The 7,577-nt window shown below is 44.4% G+C and overlaps 1 non-coding gene across 1 annotated transcript; it reads right to left on the bottom strand.

Moving 5' to 3' along the window:
* Positions 1–553: 553 nt before the first annotated feature.
* On the bottom strand, positions 554–627 carry Trnai-uau (transfer RNA isoleucine (anticodon UAU)). The gene has a single exon. It is a non-coding gene; the product is annotated as a tRNA-Ile (tRNA).
* Positions 628–7,577: the final 6,950 nt, after the last annotated feature.

Genomic DNA, 7,577 nt, shown 5'->3' on the forward strand with positions numbered 1-7,577 from the left:
CGCAGCCACGTCCAGGGCACCTCGCCGGAGCCGCCTCGCCGGACGTAGAATTGGCCGTGAAATTCGCGCTAATTGCTTCATTCATATTCATGGGGCGGTGTCCGGCGCGGCGCGTGGTTCTGTCGCGTCGCGGTGAGGTGGAGCCGTGGTGCTGCGGTGCTGTGGTGCCTGGTGGCTGGTGCCTGGCGTTGGTGGCCGGCGCTCTCTGCCACCTCCCGCGAGGCATCCGCGCCCGCCTGAGCGCTTTTACCGGACACTGCAGGCGCGCATACGCTACATGTAGTTCCAGTGCCGGTGGCGCCGCAGCTGTCCGAATTCCGCATCTGTGTCTGCGCTATGAGTGCAACTGTCAGAAGAAACCAAATTATGTCTTAGAAGTTTTGATTCCACACTTTCCAGTGGTGGCACAGTATTAACACCGCATTATAATCATTTTAACTAGCGATTAATAAGTGTTTGAGGATAGCAGTTTTGAAATGAAATTACAGTGAAAAGACAACCCTTAGCTGCTTACAGGCGTTGACATTCGTCAACGGGGACAGATGAAAATGTGTGCCCCGACCGGGACTCAAACCCGGGATCTCCTGCTTATATGGCAGACGCTCTATCCATCTGAGCCACCGAGGACACAGAGGATAGTGCGACTGCAGGGACTTATCTCTGGCACGCCTCCCGCGACACCCATATTCTCAACGTATTGTCCCGCACTACATTCGCAGTGCCCCCGCCCATTATACTTATTACTCGCGGCGCGTTGCCGATTCCCGTAACAGTTCGGCAACTTCTTTTGCATCCGCACAGAAGAAGGAGATGGTCAAGTGGCCGGTGTGCCTTAACTATATATGTACTAAGATGGTATCTGTTCTTTCGGACATGTCCGAAAGAACAGATACCATCTTTGTATATGTATATAGTTTTGAAATGAACTGATTTTTACCATAATTTGGTGCATGGTTTTATGTGAGTTACAAGGGCAAGATAATAAAAAGATGGCTTTGATTCTACCGTGAAGATATGTTTTCCATATTGTTTTATGATTGATTCATGATTTTTGGTGTTTTACGTAGGTGGGCGAGGGATACAAAATAGATAGTGATGATGCCCCAGTTTGGACATGTAGTCCACAAATTTTGCTGGTCGTAATTACTATTAGATCAGAATTTTAGATAACATGGTTTGGAGATTATCAGTGATTTATTATAAATTATTGGTTAATAAAATCCCAGAATGGCAATAGCCATTTATTTAAAAAAATGACTTCTTTCGGCTTTTATGCTGGTTATCTTCGGATCTACGAGGTTTTAAACATGACTGAAACAGCAACTGTTGAAATTCCTCACGGTAAATGATAACAGCCAAACTGTTGCAGGATAAAGATTTATTAAAACCCTTGACCACGGTTTCGATATATCAAAATATACCTTCATCAGAAGATAAATACACTAAAATCACATCCTGCAGTGGAGATACATAAAACAATCGTGCCAAAGGCGTCGTTAGTAGTTAAAACATCATATCCATTTATACAACATAAATATGAACAGGGGGTCGCCGCGCGGGATTAGCCGAGCTGTCTCAGGCGCTGCAGTCGTGGATTGTGCGGATGGTCCCGGCGGAGGTTTGAGTCCTTCCTCGGGCATGGGTGTGTGTGTTTGTCCGTAGGATAATTTAGGTTAAGTAGTGTGTAAGCTTAGGGACTTATGACCTTAGCAGTTAAGTCCCATACGATTTCACACACATTTGAACTTTTGAACAGGGGGTCGGTGCGAACATAGCGATGCAACTGTTTGGCTGTTATCTTTTACCGTGATGAGGGTAATCCCAAAAGTAAGGTTTCCTATTTTCTTATAAGTAGATAGACCTGTTTAATTCTGCAATGGTTCAAATGCTTCTGAGCACTATGGGACTTAACATCTATGGTCATCAGTCCCCTAGAAGTTAGAACTAGTTAACCTAACTAACCTAAGGACAACACACAACACCCAGTCATCACGAGGCAGAGAAATCCCTTTATTTCTACAATGGTTTACATCAGATTACAGCTTGAAAATTTCGCAATTTTTCGACATAGTCACCATTTCTGTCGATGCATTTTTTGTAGACGCTGTGGCAGTTTTTGTATGCCCATGTCATACCACCTCGCCGCCATGCTCTTCACAAAGTTATGAACCTCTTCTTTCACCTCGTCGCTGGAGCTGAATCGCTTTCCGGCCAAATGTTCTTTTAACCTAGGCAACAGGTGATAGTCACTAGGCGCCAAGTCAGGACTATAGGGTGGGTGGGTGATTGTGTTCCACTGAAACTGTTGCAGGAGAGCAACGGTTTGCCGAGCGATGTGTGCGTGAGTGTTGTCATGGAGAATGTGTACGCCCTTCCTCAACATTCCACATCTCCGGTTCTGAATTGACCGTTTGAGTTTTTTCAGAGTCTCACAGTACCTGTCAGCGTTAATTGTGGTCCCAACGATTCAGCTCCGACGACGAGGTGAATGAAGAGGTTCATAAACTTTCTGAACAGAATGGCGGCGAGCTGGTATGGCATGGGCACACAGAAACTGCCACAGCGTCTACAAAAATGCATGGACAGAAATGGTGATTAAGTCAAAGATAGCTAAATGTTCAAGCTTTAAAGTGATGTAAACCATTGAAGAAATAAACAGGTCTATGTACTGATGAATTCTTCTCGGTTTATCAGCCGAGCGGTGGCGTCGTCATCAGCGGAATACGCCGAGAAAGACTACAATCGCATAGGTCTATGTAGTTATAAAAAAATAGGAGACCTTGCTTTTGGGATTACTCTCGTAACAAAGTGTAAAATACGATGAGTGCCAAATTAAGTGTGGAAGTAAGAAAATAACATAGAGCACTAAAAATACAGACCAACAAGAGTTAAAAATAACTTAGTATTTACCCATATGACTGCAGCCGACAGTACGCGCAACATTTGCATGATGTCATAGCAGTAAAGGACCGTGAAGGACCGTGACTTCACGAAACTCTCCCATGCACCGCTGGATACAGCTATATGAGTAGTGTTAAGTTATTTTAATTCTTGTTGGTTCGTCATTTTCTGCACACTATGTTATTTTATGACTTGCCTATTTACTTTGGCACTCTTTATATTTCTACAGTGCGGTAGATCTGAATGTGGTCACCATAGAGGTCGAAATCGGCCAACGTTTTTAAATTAATAATTATCGCGGTATTAACTGTTTTATTAATTTACGTTTATTCTGAATTTAGTAATTTGGCAATTTCCGCTAGTAAGGCGTTCTCCTTGCATGAGAGAGGTGCCAGAGAAGCGGTTCTGGCCATCAGATGACTTCAGGTTAAAAAAAAAAAAAAAAAAAATTGTTCAAACGGCTTTGAGCACTATGGGACTCAACACCTGAGGTCATCAATCCCCTAGAACGTAGAACTACTTAAACGTAACTAACCTAAGGACATCACACACATCCATGCCCGAGGCAGGATTCGAACCTGCGACCGTAGCAGTCACGCGGTTCCGGACTGAAGTGCCTAGAACCGCACGGCCACTTCAGGTTCCAGCGACTTAACATAACTAAGCAGCCTGACCAAAACTGTGTTTATTATGACGGTTAGGTTAACCATGTGGAGCAGAGCCTTCAGTGCACTCGGTCATTTCCTTCGAAACACGTGGTTTCAAATCCACGGGAAGAGCTCAGTCTCACTCTGAGCTGAGTTTATTTCCCATAATAACGTTTTTTTCGTGGCTGGTACAATCGCTTCCAAGACTACAAGGCCCCCGCGGTTTAGATGCACTACCTCGAAAATTTTGACCATAAATTAGCGATTTACGGAGTCTGAAGGACTTGACTAAAAATGAAAGTGACAGAAGCGGAAGCTGCAGATGGGAAAGTGTTGATTGAAAATAGCTTTATTGGCATGCTTTGGCCGAGGCACTGGCTATTTATGACAAAGGCGTGTGCAGAGCACGATTGCGTCAGTGTAAATAGTACTGAATGGTGATTCAGGGGTTGGAGGGTCGAGCCCCACTGCAGAACCATTTTTTGGTATATCAGTTATTACGTTTTTTGCACGGAGGTGACGAAAACCATGGGGATACCTCGTAATATCCTGTCGGACTTCCTTTTCCTCTCTTAGTGCAATAAGTCAACGTGGCATGGACTCAACAAGCCATTCGAAGTCCCCAGCAGAAATACTGAGCCAGTAACACTACTGCCTCCGTAATTGCGAAAGTATTACCGCTGCAAGATTTTGTGCACGAACTGACCTCTCCATTATGTCCCATAAATGTAAAATGGGATTGTTCTCTGGCGATCTGAATGGTCGAATAATTCGCACGTAATGTTCAGATTGGTGCTCAAATCAATTGCGAACTTCCGTGCCCCGGTGACCTGGCACGTTGTCATGCATAAAAATTCCATGGTTGTTTGGGAACATGAAGTCAGTGAATGGATGAAAATGGCATCCAAGTAGCCGAACATGAACACCACCAGTCAGTGATTGGTTCAGTTGGACCGGAGGACAACGTATATTCCATGTAAACACCGCCCACACCATTACGGAGTGCCTCGTTGACAAGTGGGATTCATGGCTTCGTGGCGCCACACTCGAGGCACCACATCTACTCTAACCGCAATCGCGATTTATCTGACCAGGGCAAGATATTCCAGTTTTCTAGGGTCCAACCGGTTTGGTCATGTTCACAGTAGAGGCGGTGCAGGCGATACCGTGCTTTTACCAAAAACACTAGCGTCTGTCGTCTACTACCATAGCCCATTAAAGCCACATTTCACCACACTGTCATAACGGATACGTTCGTCGTACGTCCCACGTTGATTTTTGTGATTATTTCACGCAGTATTGATTTTCTGTTAGCACTGACAACTCTCCTCAAACTCCCCTGCTCTCTGTACTTAAGTGAAGGCCGTCGGCCACTATGTTGTTCATTGTGAGAGACAATGCTTGAAATTTGGTATTTTCGGCACTCTTGACACAATGGGTCTCTGAATATTGATTTCCCTAACGATTTCCGAAATGGAGTTTCCTATGCGCCTAGCTCCTACTACCATCCAGCCTTCAAAGTCTGTTAATTTCCATCGTGCCCAAGAATGAAGTTGTAAACCGTATCACATGAATCACCTGAGTACAAATGACAGCCTCACAAATTCACTGTCCTTCTATACCTTGCCTACAGTATACTACCACCATGTGTATATGTGCATATCGCTATTCCGTGACTGCTTGTAATCTCAGTGTTCATTGCAGACAAACCGATATAATGCTCAGTGCATTGCATTAATTAAGTTTTCATACACAACATGAAAAGGAAATGCAAATTATAATTTTGAACTACAAATATATTTCCGGGTGCGAATTCTAAGGCATATACGAGAACTTTCGTATGTAAAATTGGATACTTTTGGTTTTGCACACAGTCAGTGATTTACACGCGCTAGTGTGTCATTCATCGTAAATGCGGTTTTCGCGTCACCTTGCACAATTACAAACGCCACATTATAAAACTTGTATGGTAGCTTAAATGTTTCTGTCGAAACAAAACTTCTCACTTTATTCTCATAATATACTCGTAGCTAAAGTGTTTTCCAAATGATGATGCGCCGACTTACCTGCGCAGATAACCCATAGCTCGTGTGCAGCTGCTTTGGCTGTGAAAGGTTATAATGGAAATAACAGAATGCGAAATTATGTACGCATTAATTACCGTCCTTTCTTGGAAAGTTATTTTAGAGTCTTCGCTGACGTAAGCATAATCCTTTCTTGGATATTAATTTGAAATCTCCAGTATTCCTGTGCCCTTTCTTTTCAAGCCATTTATGAAAATATGCTGTACTCTACTGACGTGGGACTTCTTTAGATATATCTCTGTCTCTTGCCAGCATGAATTTCCGTTAGGCGGCGGCGCTATAAGTCGCCTTCAAAATGCTGTCTGCGATGGAAGTGTTCCAAAAGGAGAGCTGTCATTGAGATTCTTTTAATAGTAAGCTAAAGCACCGCAGATATTCATGGGCGCTTGCAGAATGTCTGTGGAGACCTGGCAGCTGCGAGGGCTGTGAAAGGTCATAATGGAACTAACAGAATGCGAAATCATGTACGCATGATTTACCATTCCTTCTTGGAAAGTTATTTTAGAATCCTCGCTGACGTAAGCATAATCCTTTCTTGAATATTTATTTGCAATCTCCAGTTTGCCTTTGCCTTTCCTTTTCAAGCCCTCTGTGCTGCACTCTACTGACGTGGGACTTCTTTAGAGATATCTCTATCTCTCGCCAGCATGAATTTCCGATAGGCAATGGCACTATACACAGCCTTGGAAATGCTGTCTGCAACGGAAGTGTCTTCCAAAAAGAGAGCTATCATTGAGATTCTTTTAACAGTAAACTAAAGCACCACAGATGTTCATAGGAGCTTGCAGAATGTCTATGGAGACCTGGCAGTGAACAAAAACACGAAGAGTCCTTGGGCGGTGTGTCTGTCATTATCACAAAAAAATGGCTCTTAGCACTATGGGACTTAACATCCATGGTCATCAGTCCCCTAGAACTTAGAACTACTTAGACCTAACTAACCTAAGGACATCACACAACACCCATGTCATTATCACAACGAGGTACCGCAAACCAGTCCGGTCGCACACAGCTCTGACTCCTGCAATGTTGTGAAGTGTGGACACTCATGAGAGGTGATCGACGGGTCACAAACAAACATCTCGCTACTCAGCCGGACGTCTCTATTGATAGCGCTGCGGAGCTAAGAGGAGCTCACAAAACATCATTGGGCGGTCATTCCTCAGCCACCTTACAGCCCGGGTCTCGCAGCTTCCAGCTTCCATCTGTTTGGATCAGTGAAAGTCGCATTAAATGGAAAGCATTCTGTGGATGACGGGGAGGTTACTGAGACAGGAAGACGTTGGCTCCGGTGTCGACCAGTAGAGGTACCATGCGGTCATAGAGCTCTCCCGGTAAGGCGGCGTAAGGCCGTCACACTGAACAGAGATTATGTCGACAAAACAGGGTATTGTAGCCAAACGACTGAGGAGTACTATGTTGTATTTCAATCCTGGATAGAGGGAACACGCTGTTACAAAAGAAACAAAAACGAAAAAAGTTTGTTTAGCGCCCGTAAACCTCAAACACACACACACACACACACACAAACACGAAAAAAGTTGCGTTACTTATTGAACGTCCCTCGTATTTCAGTGTTTTCGAACCTATGACCTTCATAATTAATGAATTTCTGCGTCTCTTTCAGAACATATGTCTTTAATTGATAGTGCAGTGGACATTTATGTAAGTGGATTAGTGCCAGTAGTGTCTGTGCTCAAGCTATCGGCATGGCTGGTCTGCTCCACTGCCATTGTGGAGACGAGGCCGAGTCACGCCTGTAGTATGAGACAAAATCGACGCTTCGGGCGTGTTCATGTCAGTGAGTACGGAGGCGGCTGCTCGTATCCAAGCCACGCCTCTGCGAACGCGCTTTCTCCTCTCCGCACAGCAATAATCTTCGCTCTCTCAAAGCATATACTTACTGGGCAACGCAGTGACTAAAAGACGATTGGCCCTGTTTCGC

The sequence above is a fragment of the Schistocerca nitens genome, chromosome 5, assembly GCF_023898315.1.
Source record: "Schistocerca nitens isolate TAMUIC-IGC-003100 chromosome 5, iqSchNite1.1, whole genome shotgun sequence".
Lineage (NCBI taxonomy): Eukaryota > Metazoa > Arthropoda > Insecta > Orthoptera > Acrididae > Schistocerca > Schistocerca nitens.